This window comes from Protopterus annectens, chromosome 6.part0 (assembly GCF_019279795.1).
Source record: "Protopterus annectens isolate FY-2018-M chromosome 6.part0, PAN1.0, whole genome shotgun sequence".
NCBI classification, from domain to species: Eukaryota; Metazoa; Chordata; order Ceratodontiformes; family Protopteridae; genus Protopterus; species Protopterus annectens.
This window is the reverse complement of record NC_056737.1, coordinates 1988508279-1988527701: the sequence shown is the minus strand read 5'-3', so window position 1 is coordinate 1988527701 and position 19423 is coordinate 1988508279. Positions and strand designations below refer to the sequence as shown.

The following is a 19423-nucleotide window of genomic DNA, read 5'->3' as shown; positions in this document are numbered from 1 at the left end:
ATTCAGGACCTCTCGGGAGGCCAACAACACAGACTCCTAGCATTTCCCTTCCATCTGATCAGGTAGCCAATAAACCCAAGAAGACAGAGCAACAGCTGATTTTTTGTGATGGTACTAAAGAGAGTCCTCAAATTCTCATCTAAGAAGATGTACCAGGGACCCTTATACTGGCACACTGGATACAACAAAGAAAAGAAAGCAAAAAAAATAAATGTGCCTCCTTCGGTTACCCCTGCCCCTAGGGATTCTCAGCAGGTGTGCTCTAACTTTTCTTGGGGACATTTTAAAGCCCTTATATCTTTGCAGCTTCCTTGGTTTTATTCTCCCTCAACCTGTACTTTCCACAAAAGAAAGAAAGATTCTTTTTCCTGAAGAAAAACTGTCTGCAGATCCTGAATCTGAATCTCTTGATTATTCTTCTGAAATTCATTCACATACAGGCTATGAGTCAGAAGCAGATGATACCTTTCTCTTAATGCTCACATCAGGAGGATCTTTACTTTGGTGATACACATAAAATGATGCAGCATTTTGACTAGGAGGGCAAGCAGTTCTCAGAAATAGTGAAAAGATACTATGACTTATTGCACATGGATATTCTAAAGTCCTCTGTTATTCCCCCTGTTTTGTAAATTTTAAAAGGCACCTTTTTATCTGTTTCTCTAGCACAAGAATCCCAGCCTTCTGCACCTAAGATGCCAAACACGTTCTATAAAGTACCTGACACCCATAAATATTTGTGCAGATATCCTTCCCATGATCCAGCAATTAGATCTGTTAAGCCAGATAAAGCTTCCAAATGTCTGCCCTTTTCTAATCCATTACTAAATTACAAGATAGCAGGATCATGGCTAGGTATGGAAAGAAGGTCTACACTTCTGTCACTTTGTCTTTTCATACCCTTAATTACCAGACTTACATGGCAAGATACAAGCTTTCTGTTTTTGACAGCATGGCAAAATTAATTTCTAACTTCCATGACTTTGACACTTTGGCTGCTTTACAGAATATGCTCAATTTTCCACAGAGGTTGCAAGGCATTCTATTTAGTAAAGTTATGACACTAATGATGCCTCCTGTGGAGCAGTTGCAACAGGTTCAATCCTGAGAAGGTAGTCTTGACTTTTTCTTCAATTTTTACTTGATGATGTTAAGGCTAATCTATGGGATCCTCCCTTTCACAAGAATAAATTGTTCCGACTCTTCTTCTGCTGAAATATTAAAAAAAGAGGAAGAGAGTAATATAATACAAGGTTTTAAACAGCTTCTTCTTTCCTCCATTCCTGAATTCCAAGGGAACTACTTGTCCAAGCTTGGCCCCTTTTTCCTCAAAACCTAAAATCTTTTCAGCAGAAAAGTAATATTTTTTAAGAAAAAATGACAAGCAAAGCCAAAGTCTGAATTCTGTGGATCCAGGGGATATTTCTCAGATGGATGTTTCAATTTCTGACAATCCCTCTTCCTTCCACCTTGTCTTATCCCTTTGCACCTTTTCAGAATGAGAGAGAGAGAGAGGGAGAGAGAGAAGGAGATGTATCTGATGCTTGGTTTATGGGCATCATAAAAATGTGTACAAACTACAGTGGAATTCCCCTCCAATAACTTCTGGAATTCTTCAGGTGACTCCAAACCAACAAAACCTAGTCCTTCTGATTCTGACTAACTTGTTCCGTTTGGGCATTATAGAACTTGATCCTGACCATCAAAAGGAAAAGGACTTTACTCCAGGTTTTTAGTTGTTCTTTGAAGAGAAGGAACATGAAAACAAATATTGGACTTATCCACTCTGAGCTTATTTCTAAAATTCCCAAAATTCAAGATCCAAACTCTCCAAAAGCCTCTTACCTCTGACCTTACCCCCAAGATTTTTTTGAAGGCTATATATCTTAAAATCCTTATTCATCCAAACCATAGGACATTCTCAAGATTCAGTGCTTTCGGATATCACTTCCAATTTACTGCTGTGCATATTGGACTTTCTATAGCACTAAGTTTTCACAAACTATTTAGCTCCTGTCATAACGTTTTGCTGGCAACTGCCCCAGGTGCAAAGTGTTATAGAGCACTAGTGAAAGCGCTGCACTTTTTTTCTCTACCAAAATGCCAATGCAATAGGGGGTGTTTGTTTATGTTTTTTTTTTTTTTTTTTTTTTTTGCTTTTCCTCTTAAAAGCTTGTATGGGGACATATATTTTATGGTGTGTGATTGGCATATTTACTGTAGGAAAAAGCCAATCAGCTGCCTACAGTAATCTGAAGACTCTTTTGTGCTCTTCTCTTAACAGGTGGGTGGGGGATCGTGGATTTGGTGTGGTGTGATTGGCAGATATGGCTTCCTGCAATAAACTGAAAGACTTTTTTGTTGCTGTTCACTTGAAGAGCTGGTGGGGTGGTGCAGGGTACAAGTTCACAGGGCTAGCACAGGGCACTAGGTGAGCCAGCTATGGCTCTGCTCTAAAGTATTCATATCTAGCTGTATTTTCCTCATTCAGGCTTTCTCACTTCAAAAGACTGTACAAGACTTGCAATTCAAAATCAACATCTTTATCTAGGATTCACTGTAAACGTCAAAAAATCCACTCTACAACCCACTCAGTCTTTAGTATTTCTATGTCTTCTAAGCACATCTAATATGATGACGGTCCTCTCTCTCTAGGAAATATCTGGCCTACTTTCTGTCCCTCACTGATCTGCACATGACCTAAGCAGGAGAAATTCTAAAAGCCCTGTGATTCATGGCATCCTCAATCCAAATGATTCCTTTTGCTAGATTCCACAAGATTCAGTGGTAACTAAAGACAGTTTGAGCACAACACAGCTATCCTGTCTTCCCCAAGCCCTCCCTTGACTTTTGCAAATAAAGAGCTGATCTAATGTTGTCTGTTTTGTCCATTCCTCAACATATGGGTTTTGGATCTGACCTTGTTTCTGATTTCACCCACTTCTAAGCTTTGGATCTGGTGCTCAGGTTTCTTCCATTACCCATAATCCTTGTGTAGAGAGTGAGCTACCTCAGATCTCATTTGCCACCATAAGCAATTGACAGATCTTTGGTGCTCAGGAAAGACTTTACTAGAGATTCTTTAAAAGCTAAGTATTTCTTTATTGGTGGTTGTCTTATATACCCTACCCCTCTACTTGCACTTTGTGCATATTGTTCTCCTCCCCCTTTCAATTTTTTTCTTCTTTTTTTTGTCTGTCGCTCCAGACATGGGACTTTTCCTGGAAAAAAAAGTTGGGGGGAGTCAGATTTTTTTTTACTAATTTCTTTACTTTAAACAGGGTGTTTTTGTCTGTGTCTTTACCTCTTTCTATTTCTTCTAGGATGGCAGATAAGCTCTCAAACTCGGATGCACATGATACGTGTGTTAACAGTTTAGGGCCATTGCATCTGGACATCTCCTCCTCCATTTGTGAGGATTTCAGCCAATGGGCCATTAACGAAAGGAAAAATAAATTAATTTTGAAGGGACTTCTTCAGCTCTCCAAGGGAGGCAAACCCGCTTCTGGATTGGAGAAGTCTGCTGCTGCTTCTTCTTCCTCCTCTCTTTCTTCAGGCAAAAGGGTATCCGACATGTCAAAAGATAAACAGAGGGATTCAGACAAGAGAAAAGAGAAGTCTAAAACTTCTAAGAAACTATCTTCAGATCTGACACCCTTGTTGGCTCCAGACCTTAGGAACCAGTGCTATAGGGTATCCACATTTTTCCAAATTTAGACAACTTGCTTATCTTAGCAGAGTCTTTTTTTCAACATTTCAGGAATATCTCTTTCTTTGGTGAGAGATCTGTTACACAAGCTGGGATTCCAAGAGAACATTCAAAAGTCTTTCTTGACTCCTTCGCACAGGATTGTGTCCCTGGGATGTCAACTAGACACCTCATTTCCACAAGGAAAAATAGATCTTTTTTTTAAGATATTCCACTTAGATTTTGGTCACTGTGCGGGAATACCTCAGGAGTTTGGGTCGCGTGGCATCTATGATTCTCACATTACCCCTGCCAAGAATCCACATGAGAATGATACAGTGGTATCTAAAACCTCATTGGTCCCAGCATCAGCACTCTTTATTTTTTTAAATCCTAATGCTGGAGTTTGTCAGAGGAGAAATCTTTTGGTGGAGACAACAGATATCCTTGAATCCAGGTTTCCCCTTCTCCCTCTTTGCTCCAAAGCAGTCGGCCACCACAGACGTTTCGGACTTTGCTTAGTGAGCATTTTCAGGAGGGACAGAAGTGCAGGGGGTGTGGGACACCAAGGACAGATGCAAGCACATAAATATCAAGTAGATGCTTACTTTGAGCAAGGCACTCAACTCTCTGAACCATCTTTGGTCCCCAGGGCCTCTTCAAGTGGTTACAGACAATACCACAGTCATGTGGTACATCAACAAGCAAGGGTGAGCAAGGTCATACCCCCTTTGCAGACTAGCCATGTTAACTTGGGATATAGCCTAACAATGCAGTCTCACGGCACAGGCACCATACATTCCATCAGAGCAAAATTATGTGGCAGACAAGCTGAATAGGACTAGGGCAAACCCTCATGACTGGAAACAAGTTAGTGGGTCTTCCAAGCCTTGATCTGTCTGTGGGGAGTTTCTCAAGTAGACCTCTTTGCCTTCTTTCTGAACAATCAAGAAGTAAGATTCTGTTCTAGGACTCCATGCAAGAAGGTCTGGAAAACAGATGCCTTTTCTTTTCCTTAGCCAGGAATGTTCTTGTGTGCTTTTCCACCCTTTCCACTAGTATCCAGGGTACTTCTGAAGATTCAGAAGGAATCCCACAAGATCATTTTGTTGACACTCTTTCACCAAGGCAGCTGTGGTTCTCCCTTCTTTTGGAAATGGCCAGGGGCAATTACCACAAGCTTCCTTACAGACTGGACCTACTTACAGAAGAACAGGGGTGTTTGATACATCCTAACTTCAGAAATCTTCAGTTGACTGCCTGGATGATTTGGTTTTAATTCCTTTTAGGCACCTGTTTACTGGGGATATGCAGCAATGTACTAATGGAGGTAAGAAAACGTGCTACTAGGAAATTATATATTAGCAAATGGAAAAGGTTTTTCTAGTTGGTTCCAAGAACATAACCAGCACCAATGTGAGTTACTATCCTTTGGCATTCCTTATTTCTTTATCAAGGTGCAATTATCGGCCATCTCAGCATGTCTGCCTGTGGATCCTCCTTTTTCAATGAATTCTCCTGTCAAAATGTTTTTAAAAGGATTTTGCATGAGAGGCCTCCAAGAAAACCTGTGCATCCTCCTTGGGTCTTAATTTTGTATTAAAGAAGTTAGTACTTGCTCCATTTGAACCAGCTGATGTGGCTGACTTGAGGTTCTTAACATGAAAAACAGTTTTACTGTTTGCTTTGACCTTTGCAAGAAGGGTATCTAACTTGCAAGCTCTTTGGGTGAGTCAACCCTATCTCATTTTTCATAGTGACAGGGTTTCTTTCTTTTTTTTTTTTTTTTAGAACTAATCCTTCTTTTATGCCTAAAGTGGTATCTGAGTTTACATTAAGCCAAACTATCCATCTCCCTGTTTTCTTTCCTGAACCTAAAAATAAGGGAGAAAGGATACACCTTTGATGTCCACAGACAACTCAGGTCCTGTCTTGACGGAACTAAATTTTTCAGATGTTTGGATCAATTGTTCAGTTTTTATGAAGCTAAGAAGGACAACCTTTGTTAAAACAGACTATTTACAAATGGTTGTCTAAGGCTATTACCTTTTGTTATACTCACCATAACAAAACTATTCCAGGCAGGGTCTATGCCCACTCTACCAGCGCCTTGACTTCATCTATGGCTTTTGGAAAGTGTTGAATTTACAGAAGTATTCTAGAAGCTGCTACTTGGTCCTCTGTACATACTTTTACAAAGCAGTATAAACTTGATCCTTCTCTAGGTCCAGATCAAGCTTTGATAGGACCATTCTCCAGGGATTCCTGGACTCTTCCCCTTCCACCTCCAATATGTAGTTAGGTAAAATAATCTACCCATATAGCTAAGGATACTGCAGTAGTTATCAATGTGATGAACATAGTACAGTTGTGTTAGCTGAACTTATAACAGTAGATGTTCAAATGATCACTGCTGCAGTAGTCGCTACTTCCCTCCATCCCCTTTGTTTTTTGGTGTGTTTTTTATGAAAGGGTATGGGCATTTATTTTTTGTTGTTCCCAACATTGCCCTTTCAGGGCTCAGCCTCCCTCTCTCTACTGGCATCAAAGCTTTGAAGAGCTTCTTGCCCACTGTACTTTCCTTTATGTGCACTGCTAACTTATGTTCTACCCGGATAAGACAAAAGCTATTAGAAAATCTGACAAATTGTTTATTTCTTTTGCGGGATAGAAGCTAGGTCTTCCGATATCTAAACAGACCATCCATATGCAGATGAATTTCTGTTTCCATTTATTTCGGATATTTCTACCATAGCAGGTTGTTTCAAAGTCAGGCAAAAGCACTTCCTACCTGAGCAGTAGCTTCTTCTTGAGCATTTTTAAAGTCTTTGACTCAATCCATTTTGGAGGTAGCTATCTGGTCCACCATTCATACTTATTTATTAACATTTTATTACTGGGAAAGTCTGAATGGGTAAGAGCGAAGGCTCAAGGAGAAAAAACTCCAAAGTATTAAAAAACATTTGAAGAACACTTATTTTACAGTCTTTAAAACTAATACAGAAAACAACTATTGTTTAAATAATTATACCAAAACAGACATAATATGAAAACATTGGTTATGAAAAGATAAAAGTTATATGACAGTGATGTACTAGTTAGAGAAATTTTAGCTGGTTTGTAGAGAAATTAAGGGTGAGTTAGTAAAATACAAACAGGATTTGCATTAAAAGTAAGTGAATAGCAGGCATATGGTATATTTGGAGAGAAAGCCAAGGGAGAGAAATTGATAGAAGTGCGGAAGTGAGTAAAGAAGGGAGGGTAAGGAGATGTAAGATATGAATAGGTATTTGTTCACATTTAGGGATATAGTTTATCCTGTTGTTGAGCAAGAACAGAGTCAGCTTTTGGCTAGGATGTTTTTCAGAATGATTTTGAAGGATGGGAGAGAGTGTATTGATTTGAAAAATACAGATAAGAAGTTCCAGGCCTTAACAACATGGTGTGAGTACAGACAATTCCCAGCAGATTTGATAGGTTTGTGGACAGGAGTTTTTGGTCACTGGATCATAATGACCGACTAGGAAAGTAGTTCTGTAGAATGTTATTTACTGCTGGACAAGCAGATGGATTCTGGATAATTTAATAGGTAGTAAAAAAGCTGTGTATCTGTTAGCTAATAGGGTAGTTCTGATCATTTTAGGCTTTTTAGTGGTATACTGTGGAGTGTTCTGAAAGGGATATTTACTATGAATCTTTCAACTTTGTTATAACATTGTTCAGGTGTTAATTTTTGTGATGCCTGAAGGTAAGTAAGGATGAGAGCACCATAGAGAAGTGTGGAGAGGAGATAAGTACTGGCAAGTGTAGCTTTAGTTGTGTTGGTGAGAAAGTTCTTTGCTGTATAAAGCAGCTCTTATACTAAATACTACAAGATAGATGTATTTTCCTGAGCCAGAGCAGGATTTACCAGACCCATTCTTCATGGGTTACTAGACTCCAATTCTGCCCTTTAGGCCTCCACTCTTTCTGCTAAAAAGCTTTGGAAATCATTCCATAGGTCAGCAGTACTACAATAGTGCCTTAATGATAAACATAGTACAGTTGTGGAAGAACTTTTATTAACATTAAATGTTCAGATTGGTCACTGTTGCAGTATATGCACCATCCATCCTTCCCCCATTTTTCATTCTTAATCTTTATACATGGTGAAGGTGGATCCCCATAGTTTTCTGTTCTCTCCTTTTACCTTATTTGTATTTGAGTTTTGCTGAACACTAACTTCAATCCTTTTTTCCTGGGGCAAGAAAGCATGCAGGATTTTCGGGTCTATACCAACACATGTTTTGGTGCATAGGTTACAGGTTGGACGTATAGTGCAAGTGGAAAGTGCCTAAACTTTTTTTTTGGTTGGTATGTAAACCTTTTTAGACTGGCTGGATGTATTGTATTCTTGGCAGAATATGTCACATAAGTCAGCAGTACTACAACAGTGATTTAGTCAAACATCTACTATTATTGTAAATTGTTACACAACTGTACTTTACTATGCATGTGGACCAGGAAATTATTGAGGAACATAATCCATTTTCCCCACAGCACTACTTAGTTAAGTGAATTGTTTAAGGTCATACAATAGGCATATGGAGGCTGAGGAAATCAAACCTTGGAATACGGGAAGCAGCTTGTTGACATCTCATAATCCTCTATGCTAACCGCCAGACGTACATTTATTTACTGCTTTCTTAGAATACGAAGTTCATGAAGGCTGGAATACACAGTGTTCTTGAAGTATTTTTAAAATGCTAATGCTTTTCCTTCTTCATCAGTTGTCAAAAGAACTGTTGCTACAAATACACACACCAATTATCTTCCTTTCAGTTACCTGTAAAAATGTATCCTTCAGTTCAGAATTCTGCTACAGGCACATATACCAATTATCTCCCTTTCACCTTCCTGCAACAATGTATCCTCCAGTTCAGAATAAAAAAATGTGTTCTTGTCATTTTTAAGAGATTACTTCTGAAGGTAGTAAAAACAAAAAGCCCATGATATTTAACAGGCAAAGAGCCTGAAGAAATAATACATTGTGGCATATCAAATATTCTGCAAGGACTATCCACACACACACTGCATCAGAACATTAAAATTAACCTTATCAAAAGGGACAGTAGAAACTCCTCTAATATTCAGTTTTGCTTCTTTCTTCATTTCTCCCAAATGAAGAATTTGCTGCTCTGCTGAGAAGAAACAAGAGAAGGTACCCATTGGTTATTCATTTAAGTGCATAAACTTAAAACTTTACTGTTTTGAAACTGTAGATCTGATGTTGTCAATTTTCATTTCATCCTTGACTGATGGGTTCAGATCTGACTCAGCTACTGTAAAAGCTCACGGCAACCCTGAACTCTTGAGCTTCTCCCTCACACACAGTGCACCCTCCCCATTACCTCAGATCTTGTTTGCTGCCATTAGGTGAAAGACATGATTATTTCATTGTTGAGCTACTGGGATAGATAAGTGTGATATTTGTTTTTTTTCTACTTAAATTATCAGATCTGCCCCCTTCGGATCAGACAAAAGTAAAAAGTATGTCTTCGGATTGGACTGTTTCTTTGGATCCGAAGTCTCCATAAACTAAGGATTCATGTGATCTGAAGATGTCGGATCCTCCTAGACTACTGGATGTATTTAATAGGACAAGCTACTCCCCATCTGTGGACCTTGTCCCGTCTAGAGTGCCTTCTACATTTCTTTCTGCCATGGGCATCCGTTTTTCCACCCTTGCAAAGATCCTTCTTGAGGAATCATTGGGGAGGTGGAAAGATGTGGTTCAAGAAATCACAAGGATCTTTTCTGGACACAAGTGGAGGGTCTCCCCCAGAGGCAGAGAGGGAAACTCAAATGGTAGATGCCACCCTTGCAATTCGGGGACTATTGTCCCTGCGCTAGAGAGCCTGGCTAAAAATAACAAAAGATACTTGGGTGCAAAGGATCGTATCCAGAGGATATATAATTCCATTTTCCCCTCCCTCCTCCATTTTTCAGAAAAATCCCTGATATTCCACCCATTTAGAGGGGTCAAGCAGCCATTTAAATACAAAAGCTGCTAAAGAAAAGAGTCATCCAAGCGGTCCCCCAGACCAGAAAGGATCTGGAACTTACTCAAGATTCTTTTTAGTGCCAATGAAAATAAGGAACTGGAGACCAATTCTGGATCTCAGCAACCTAAACAGATTTGTTTGAACGACAAAGTTCCGGATGGTCATGGTTAAGTTCATTCTTCCATTTTTGGAAAAGGATGACTGGATGTGCTCAGTAGATCTCCAGGATGAGTATTATCATATAAAAATAAACAGGCGGTCCAGGAGATTCTTATGCTTCTGGCTAGACATTATCAGTTCAGAGCATTGCCCTTTGGTCTCACTGCAGGCCCCAGGGTGTTCACCAAATGTATGGCAGTGGTAGCAGCTCACCTGAGACTGCAAGAATTCTGTGTTTTTCCATACTTAGATGACTAGTTCATTACCGCTCCGACCAGGCATCAACTCATCATGGCAAGAGAAGTAATTTATGCTTGCACAAGGTTAGGAATAATCATAAATTTTGAGAAGTCAAATCTAGAGCCAACTCAAATTCTAGAATTCATAGGAGCACTATTAGACTAGACATAAGGTCAACAAAAGTCTCCCTTCCCAGAGTTCAAACTTTAAGGTCACAAGAAAGCAAGATACTTTGCAGTACCACAATCTTGGCTGGCCTAGTTCTACAAGATCTATGATCAATGGCAGCAGCGATAACCCTTGTTCTGCTATCCAGTTTTCACATGAGGATTCTTCAGTGGATGTTGGCATCTCAGTGCTCGATTCTTCAACTACCCTTGTCCGCTCTAATATGAATTACCAACTCATACAAGAAAAGTCTGATGTGGTGAATCTAATTGGATTGATTAATACAGGGTCATCCATTTGTCCTCTTGCAGCCCAAGGCCATAGTGACCACAGACACTTCCCAGCTAGGGTGGGGGGGAATTACCTGGGAAAGACAGTCCAAGGCATGTGGACCCCCGAAGAGGCCAATTTGCATATCAATGTACTAGAGTTGAGAGCAGTGTTTTTAGTGTTGCAAGCTTTTCAGGATGGTCTCCCATCAGGAACAATTGCATTTCAAACAGACAATATATCATTGGTTTCGTACATCAACAAATAAGGAGCAACCAGATCGTACCTCCTACACCGAGAAGCACTAAGGGTGTGGCAATGGGCAATATCTTCCAACCACTTTCTCTTAGCAGCACATATTCCGGGGAAGTAAGCTGAGCAGGTGCATACTGTTACCTCACAAATGGTTCTTCCACCAGAAAGTTGCATAACAAATATTCTACAAGTGTGCCAGCCTTGATGTGATTGCTTTACATCTTCCCTAAACAACAAGTGCAGCAGATATTTTGCCCTAATCCCCCCACAGGAGAGTGATAGATGCTCTTCACCACATTTGCCCCCCCCCCCAAATTACTTTACGCATATCCTCCAATTTCCCTAATTCCAAAGTTCCTTCAGAGAACTTCCAGTTTGAAGACCAAGGTCATCTTCATTGCCCCCTTTTGGCTTCAGCAGATTTGGTTTTCCTTCCTGTGGCCTCATTTCACCAACCTTGGATTCTGGATCCAGCTCCAGACCTCCTGTCTCACCCAAAGAGCTTGACATATCCAGCCCTTCCGAACCTCAAACTGACAGCTTGGTTTGTCCAATTCCAATAAGAGCCAAACAATCAATGCTCTCTTCCCCTGTTTGTCACATCTTGTTGTCTTCCCTTAAGCCATCCACTAGGAAACTTTATGCTAGTAAGTGGCAAAGATATGTACACTGGGCTATTCAAAGGTATGTAGACCCTTTCTCGATCCCAATTAGTCATTTGCTGGAGTTCTTGACACTGCTTTTCAACCAAGGGGCCAGTTTTTCAACAGTGAGAGTCCATTTGGCAGCAATTTCTAATTTTCATGTTGGGTTCAATGGCCGTTCATTAGCCTCTCATAAACTGTGTAAAGCTTTTTTGTGCTGGACAATTCTTCTTAAAATCCTTTTTAAAGATCCCACGCCACCATGGGATCTCACTCTGGTACTGCATTCCTTGATTCTTCCACCCTTTGAGTCTGCCCACGATTGTGACCTTAAATTTTTGTGTTGGAAGACCTTGTTTTTAGTTGCCATCACTTCTGACAGACGAATTTCGGAAATTCAGGCATTGTTGGTGAAACCTCTGTATCTCATTTTCCATAAGGATAGAGTCTCCTTACGAACCATTGCATCCTTTTTAACCAAGGCAGTGTCACATGTCAACATTAATCAATGTATCAATCTGCCAATCTTCTACCCGAACTATTTCAACAAAGGATAATGCTTCTTACATTTGCTAGATGTGCATAGACAATTACGTTTCTATCTTCATAGAACAAAAGGTATCAGAATGATTGATCAGTTGTTTGTATCCTTTGCTGATTTGAAATTGGGCTCACCTGTATCTAATGTCACCTTAGCTAAATGGCTTACTGACTGTATTTCCTTTATTTGCAACAAGTCAGGAATGACTTTGTCTTGCAAAATATGAGCTCATTCTACCAGAGTTGTAGCTGCCTCTTCAATTTTCCACTCAAGAACTTCCATGAATGATGTTTGTTCAAAAGCAACTTGAGCTTCCCTTCACACTTTTCTCTCTCATTATCAGCTGGATCTGGTGTCCAGAGGCTGGGCATCTTTCAGCTCACTGGTTCTCAGAAATATCCATCCTTGAATCCACCCAGGGTTCTAAGAAGCTCGGGACTCTGTCCCATCACTTAAGGACAGAATGAAAATTGACAACATCAGATAAAAAAGTTATGTACTTACTAAAACGTTCCATCTGTGTTGTCTGTTTTCATTCTCCTCAACTCCCCTCCCACCAACCCCCAACCTTTTTTAGGTTTATTCTAGAAGAATGAGCAGATATAACAATTTTATTATATCTTTCGAACATTACCAGTTCCAGATGTGGCATTGCCTCTTTTCTATCTCTCTCTCTCTCTCTCTCTATCTGAATTATATGCATATATGTATAAAGTAGTAAGAGTACATCTTTCTTTGTTTGCAAATAAGATCTAAGGTAATGGGGAAGATGTATTGTGGGTAAGGGAGAAGCTCTAGAGTTCTGGGTTGCCACGACCTGTGAGTTCATTCTCACCTTCAGACAGACCAGCACTAAGATCCTAAATGTTGACTAACATGAAAGCATTTCTCTTTTTGTTTGCGAAGATGAAATGATGCAATACATTCTTGTGCTAAATCCCCAAGTAACTAAGTTAAAGTATTTTTTCCTTACTGCTTTCAAAGAAAGCTATATCCCTGGTTTTCTGTCATTTTTGCTAGCAAAAATAGCTGTTCATATAAAGAGAATTAGAATTACTGACTCATACAAAAAGGATTTGTTTAACAAATTAGAATCCTACATATTGATTGCCATTGAACTTCATGACGAGAAGCAGAATATTTTAGATCAGGCAAAATACTGAACATCAACTAGATATTTAACATCAGCCTTTGCTTGAAAATGTAACTAGTCTTTCTGTATTACACTCTTATGTCAGCTCCCTGGCCCTGTGACTGAAATTCCAGACAGACATTGTGTGAGTTGTGGAAGGGCATAATGCCTACTACTATGTATTTAAAGCCATATGTTATTGACTAAAGAGGGCTTATGCCCATCAGTAATGAATATTCAGTGTAGGCAAGAATGATAAAATAATATAGGATCTGAAGTAGTTAACTTCATTTGGTCATCAGCCTGTGGGCTTCGGATCTGGACCGGATCTGAGATGGCAGTTTCACCAGCAACAGATCTGAGCTCCAAGCTCCTCCACTTACCCATAACACCACTGCATCTCCTTCCTTCCCTCAGATTTCGTTTGCCGTGGCTTAGCCTACAATGTGATCCCTTGAGCTCCGGGCTGGTAGGACCGTTTTTGGGGTATTTTTTCATATGTGTGTAGTGTTTTTTGGGTATTCTTTGTCCCTTTATCCTTACCTCCCCTTCGCAATTTCCATTAGATATAAAAGTAGAAAAGTAGAGTTTTGTGGTAGTGTAGTTAGTGCAGGCCTTCTTCCCCTTTCCCGCCTCATGTTTGAGTGTGTGTGTGTGAGTGTTGGGGCTGGGTTAGGGTTATCAGCCTTTGGTACCTTGCACCTACTGGGCTTGATTATGGCAGATCAACAAAAGTTGATCTTTAGAAAATGCATAGTGTGTGGCCATAAGTTGTCACCTGCGGATGGCCACACTCTGTGTGTTGTTTGTTTGGGAGCAGCTCACTTGTCCACCAACTGCTCTATATGCATGGGGTTTAATCCCAGGGCCCTGAAAGACCGCAGGGCCAAGTTGATTTTGAAAGGGCTTCTTCCCTCTACGGAGGCGGCCACCTCCTCATCTTCTGTTGCGACTTGGTCTGCGGTCACAGCTGTGACTGCTTCTACAACAACTCTTGTGTCCTCCCCTCCCTGCCAGGCCGGGACTCACCATGCTGACCACAGACCTGGAGAAAGGGCATCTAGGAATGACAGACATAAAGAGAGAGAGAGAGAAAAGGGACGGAAGAGTTCCCCGGAATGCTTGGATCCGGCAGGTCCTCCTCTCAAAATACCTGCCATTACCAGGTCGACTTCCCCTCAGCTCCATTCTCCAAGGTTCTCTCCAGAGCCGGAGCAGGTTCAGCCTCCGTCTAGGGCCTCCATTCACCGTCCTTCCCGGCCGGCGTTGGTGGCTTCTTCAAGGTTGACTAGGTGTTTATTTGAAGCCGACATGGACAGGATGATGCAAAGGTTTATTCACACCCAGCTTTAGCTGGCACCCTCTTCCTCTGGAGGGGGGAGCTCACTACCATTGTTTGCCCCAATTTCTCCTTCTCCGATCCGTGCTCTGGTATCGGAGTCCCTGGATTCGAGAGGTTCCTGATTCAGGGTGTCAGCGCTGATGGTACTGTCTTCCTCAACGCTGGCAGTTGCCTTGAGCGTGTTGGGTCCAACCGGGTCTGAGCCAAGCTCTCGGAGCCGTAGCCTGGGCTTTGCATCCAAGGGGTTGGGTTTTTCTCCTTCGGCTCCAACTTTGTTGGGTCACGGCCTACCCCTCAGAGTCTCACTGCCTTCGGGCTCAGCTGTGATCCCTCTCTTTCAGTGGCTCTGGAAGCTCGATCCCCCTCGGCATTTGACGCGGTGGAGAGGGTTCTCTCTAATGGCTCAAGGCCCCTGACCATCTTCTCGGAGTCCGCCCTGACCTCCTCTCCTCTGGGTGCATCTTCTGTCATCCTGCCCATACAGGAACAGCTTGTGCTCGTCATGTCCCACACTGTTCCCCTCAAGGAACCACAAGCTGTTCGTGAGTCCTCTCCAGAGAGTTCCACTGAAGAGGTTCCTCACAAACGCAAGTGCAAGAGGAGGCACCTGGACTCCCCCGAGTCCCTCACGGGGGTTACTGACTTGGAGGAAGGGGAAGGCTCCCCCATATCACCCTCCTGAGGATGTCTCATTTGGAGACATGATGGAGATCCTGCGCCAGCGGGGAGGTTGGTCTGACCCCAAGCCTTCCTCGGACGAGTAGGTGTTTCTGGAGGCATTCGACACGGACCCATCTACTTTTTGGGTGTCCCCTTTGCGGACTCTCTGGTGGACCTCAATACCACCAGAACATGAAAAGAGCCAGATACTGTGGCTCCAATTCCAAAATGTCCAGATAAAATTTTGAGCCCCCCAGTAAATAGACCAAGCTGGAACAAGCGGTCCCCAGTGGATGCCATGGTGGTAGCGGCCACCACAAAGATGGAACTAGCTCAGGAGAGTTCTACGGTCCAGCCTTCGGACCAACAGTCCAGGATGATGGACCCTCTGGGAAAGCAGACCTATGCTTCAACCACTTTTTGTATAAGGGTGCTGAATTATATGGCCCATGTCACCAGACTTCAGCGTGACCTGATAAAAGAGTACACTGGGTCTCCCCCCGAGTCCATGTCGCCAAAGGATAAATGCACATTCTGTATATGAATGGCTACTCTGAAAGCAGTTACCAACACATCCATGCACCTCCTTTCTTATGCCTCCGAAGGAGTGGCATAGGCAGCCTGATCTGACGTTGCCATGAGGCGACACACCTAGCTCCGGCTATGTAATTTCGTGGAACCCTTCAAGACATCTTTTGTGAATGCTCCCTATGACGGCTCTTCCTTGTTTGGGAAGACGGTTCGTGACACACTTGTCCAGAGTGAGAAGGATGGGAAGACACTGTCTGCTGTTGGGATCTGCTTCTCTAACCCTCAAAGATCCTTTTCCAGGAATCAGTGGGGGCAAAAGAAGATGTGGTTCCAGAAGTCTCAGTATTCCTGGGACACTCAGAACTCCTTTTCCCCTAGAGGCAGAGGGGGACAAGGCAGATGCCGTTCCAGCGGCAGGGGGGGGGCCTGATGAACTTTGGGTCCCGAGAACTGTTCTCGGACAGACCCACAACTGCTCTGCTCTGGAGGCAGTCGGGGGCCGTTTTTTGATGCATCTGATGGTGTGGGAGTCCGTGTCAACAGACAGTTGGGTGCTCTAAATAATATCCAGAGGTTACACCGTTCCCTTTGTGACACATCCCTTTCCCCCCAAAGCACTTCTCGGACATTCCACCCATGCAAAGGGAGGCAGCAATGCTCGAAGTACAAAAGCTGCTAAGCAAATGGCCCATCCAGCCTGTCCCCCCACATCAGCCCGGATCAGGCATTTATTCCAGGTTCTTTTTGGTGCTAAAAAAGATGGGGTCTTAAGGCCGATTCTCGACCTTTCCACTCTAAACCTGTCAGTTGCCAATAAAAAGTTCTGGATGGTCACTCTGCAGTCCATCCTGTCTTATCTGCAGGAAAATGACTGGATGTGCTCAATAGACCTCCAGGATGCGTACTACCATATAAAGATGCACAGAAGTTCCAGGAGGTTCCTGCGCTTTTGGCTAGGGGCCAATCACTACCAGTTCCAGGCCCTACCCTTTGGTGTCACCACAGCCCCCAGGGTGTTCAACAAGGTCATGGCAGCAGTAGCGGCTCACCTGAGGCTTCAGGGCATACAGGTCTTTCTGTACCTGGACAGTTGGCTCCTTGCCGCTTCCGCCAGGCATCTACTCTGTCAAGCCAGGGATTATTTCTGGAAATTGTCAGACTTGCTGGGCATCACAGTAAATATAGCCAAGTCCTCACTAGAACCTGTTCAGGTCCTGGACTACATAGGGGCGAGAATAGAGACCTTGCAATCCAAAGTCTTTTTGACTCCAGAGAGGGTTTGGAGCTTAAATCTTCATGTTCTCGCGATCCTTCAGTCTCCCTATTCCCCTGCCAAGGTGGTGTTAAGAGCCCTAGGATCCATGGCAGCCACTATCACTCTTCTTCCTTGTGCTCGTCTTCACATGCGGGTTCTGCAGTGGATGTTGGCAGTCCAGTGGTCCTTATTGGATCAGCCATTGACACATCCGATTCACATAAGCGAGGCATGCAGGAAGTCCTTTCTCTGGTGGCTACACTTTCCAGAGATAGTAGAGGGATGGTCCTTTGTTGTAGCCCCTCCCCAAGCCACGGTGACTACGGACGCCTCCCGACTAGGGTGGGGGGGCATTGCTCGGGCAGGACAGTCCAAAGCATGTGGTCCCCGAACGAGACCAATCTACTTATCAATGTTCTGGAGATGTGGGCGGTCTTATTAGTTTTGCAGGCCCTTTATGCCTTTCTTCCTCTGGGAACTGTTGCGATTCAGACAGATAGTATGTCGGTGGTCTGGTACATCAACAAACAGGGAGGAACCAGGTCCTACCCCCTTTGTCGAGAGACCATGAGAGTGTGGGAATGGATGATCTCCACCAACCATTTTCTGATAGCAACGCACTTTCCGGGTCATTCCAACATACTGGCGGACAAATTGAGCAGGACTATCCTAATGCCTTATGGGTGGTTTCTGACTCCTTATGTAGAGGAGCAGATCTTCCTCGTGTGGGGTCAGCCTTGCTGCGATCTCTTCGCATCTCCTTCCAACATGAAGTGCAGCGAGTTCTTTGCTCTGATCCCCCCTCGGGGGGAACCCCCCCAGAGACGCTCTGGTCCATGCTTGGCTCCCCGGTCTTCTTTATGCATACTCTCCATTACCTCTCATGACAAAGTTTTTACAGAAGACTCATTAGTTGGAGAGGAGAGTCATCCTCATTGCCCCATTCTGGCCTCGCCAAATCTGGTTTCCCTGTCTGTTGTCTCATCTGGTAGCTTCTCCTTTGATCTTGGATCCAATCCCAGATCTTCTTTCGCACCCATCAGGGATTCCCCTTCCAGACCTGGGCAGTCTGAGACTCATGGCTTATTTGTTCCAGTTCCATTGATTGCCAGGCCTCCCAGACTTTCTTCCCCTGTTAGATCTATTCTGGTGGCAGCTCATAAGTCGTCTACCAGAAAAGTTTACCATAGTAAATGGAAGCGTTTTTCTATCTGGGCTTCTCAGAGGTATTTATATGCTTTTATGGCTCCAATGCCAGTGGTTCTTGAATTTTTAGCACACATTTTCCAGCAGTGTGCTAGCTCTTCTATAGTGAAAGTTCAACTGGCTGCCATTTCTAATTTACATGTAGGTGAAAACATGGGTCTTTAGCTTCCTCCAGACTCTGCAAAACCTTTATTAAAGGTACCTTTCTTTTAAGGCCTCCGGTTAAGGACCCTACTCCTCCTTGGGACCTTACCTTAGTTTTACAGGTGTTAGTTGCTCCACCCTTCAAGCCGGCTGCCTCTGTGGACTTGAAATTTTTGTCTTGGAAAATAGCTTCCTTACTATCACCTTGGCTAGGAGAGTGTCAGAACTTCAAGCATTATCTGTTAAACCTCCTTAAATGATTTTTCATAAAGACAGGGTCTTACTTCAGACTAATCCTTCTTTTTTGCCTAAAGTGGCTTCAGAATCAAATATCAATCAAGCTACCTGTCTTTTTCCCAAATTTTCAGAACAGGGGGAATACAAACTACATTTGTTAGATGTACATAAGCAGTTACGTTTCTACTTACACAGGACTAGGCCCTTTCACAAGTCTGACCAATTATTTGTGTCCTTTGCCAGACCTTTTCCAGGCAAACCAGTTTCCAAGGTGACAATTGCCAAGTGGATTTCCCTTTGCATTCTGCAAATTTACAAAGATAAAGGTATGCCTATTCTGAGGAGGGTTCATGCCCCTTCTACCAGGTCTATGGCTACATCGGCTGCTTTTTGGTACAGAGTAACCTTGAATGATATTTGTTCAGCGGCTACTTGGTCCTCATCTCATACTTTCATTTCTCATTATAAACTAGACATGGTTTCCAGAGGGAGAGCATCCTTTGGCTCCACGGTACTCTGGAATATCCTTCCATGAGGGCTTCCCAAGGTTATGATAGCTGGGGACTCTGTCCCACAGGTTGATGACCAAATGAAGTTAACTACTTCAGATAAAGAAGTTATGTACTTACCATAACGTTCCATCTGAGTAGTTAAGACTTCATTTGTCATCAACCATCCCTTCCTCCTTCCCCCTGGCCTTGTTATTGGGTTCTTTCACTTGAGTGTCTAAGAGATAGTACCCTTGTGGCCCTCTTGTCTTTACTTATGGGTCTGGTTTTGCTGATCGGGCTCATGTGTTGGGTGGCAAACTCGATCTGAGGGAAGGAAGGAGCTTGGAGCTTGGATCTGATGCTGGTGTAACTGCCGTCTCAGATCCGGTCTGGATCCGAAGCCCACAGGTTGATGA

The 19423-nt window shown here is 42.8% G+C and overlaps 1 protein-coding gene across 20 annotated transcripts in view; it reads left to right on the top strand.

Moving 5' to 3' along the window:
• The window catches only part of LOC122805019 (titin-like), a 759244-nt gene that overhangs the window by 140990 nt on the left and 598831 nt on the right, over positions 1–19423 (top strand). The window lies entirely within an intron of this gene.